Below are 1,325 nucleotides of genomic sequence, written 5' to 3'. Positions count from 1 at the left end.
TTATTTCACTTTTATTCTTTTTTTAATGTTTATTTTTGAGAGACAGAGAAAGAGACAGAGAACAAGCAGGCAAAGGATAGAGAGAGAGAGGGAGACACAGAATCTGAAGCAGGCTCGAGGCTCTGAGCTGTCAGCACAGAGCCAGATGTGGGGCTCGAACCCACAAACTGTCATGACTTGAGCTGAAGTCAGATGCTTAACGGACTGAGCCATTCAGGCACCCTTATTTCACTTTTATTCTTGAAGGATATCTTCCTCCAATATACAATTCTAGCTTGTCAGTTTATTTCTGAGTTTTATAAATACCTCATTACCTGCTGACTTGTTTCTGTTGAGAGTCATTATTCTTAACTGTTATTCTTTTGATCACCATTAGTATTTATTTTCTAGCTGTGTTAGCTACGTTTTTCTTTGTCTTTGTTTTTTGGATTTTCATCATGCGCTTTGGTTTGAATTTCTTTCTTTCTTTCTTTCTTTCTTTCTTTCTTTCTTTCTTTCTTTCTTTCTGAAAAAACATTTTATTATTGTCTTGCTACATAACAGTGAACATAATTGCATTTTGTCATATGGCAAATGAGATACAAGATAACATCCTTTTAATTCCTGAAAATCTCAATATCATCTGTCTTTTGGTGGTTCCAGTTTCCTATGACTGAATCTATGATACAGTCTATGAGGATACCGATGGTGCTAAGTAGTGAAGAACATTTCGCTAAGTTGTTCTATCATTGGTCCTTGCTCAAAGTGTTCATTTTTTTCTTCTAATATGGTTTTCAGCACTTGATCATGTGTTTCTTCATTATTATATACAGGATCTGGCTGAGGGATAGGTTTTATAGGTTCATATGGAATGTCCACAGAAGGGTGGTATCATACTATTGTCCTGCCATCAGATGTCAAAGCAAGCTCTACTTTGCAATTATAGTCATCTGGAAGAGGAGAATATGTAGATTTATGACAAACACAATATAAATCTCTGTTTTGAATTGGAAATAAATGTTTCTAGATAGTTATAGTTGATATCACCCATTTTACTGATGCTAATGCCATGGTGAATCAAGATGCTTATCAAGTGGCATGAAAGAAGATGATTTGAAGAGAAACTGCTTTTCCAGGCATACCTGTTTTCATTCCTGATAGCCACTCACTGCAAGCCTGCCATCTTATGCATTTTTAAACTGTTCTGCTTGGGCTCCTTAAGACGTCTGTGTTTTAATGCCACTATCTCTTCAATTATTGCTTCTTTTCTAAGTATACATATATTGCCCTCCCACCCTTCCCCAAATGTTCTATGGGTTACTCTTTCATATTTCCATCCTTTTGTT

General features: G+C 35.9%; 1 pseudogene; it reads right to left on the bottom strand.

The window, feature by feature from the left end:
- Positions 1–618: 618 nt before the first annotated feature.
- LOC115513627 lies at positions 619–1,050 on the bottom strand (annotated as a pseudogene).
- Between the last annotated feature and the right edge of the window lie 275 nt (positions 1,051–1,325).

This window comes from Lynx canadensis, chromosome B2, assembly GCF_007474595.2.
Source record: "Lynx canadensis isolate LIC74 chromosome B2, mLynCan4.pri.v2, whole genome shotgun sequence".
Lineage (NCBI taxonomy): Eukaryota > Metazoa > Chordata > Mammalia > Carnivora > Felidae > Lynx > Lynx canadensis.
This window is presented reverse-complemented; position numbering and strand designations above follow the sequence as displayed.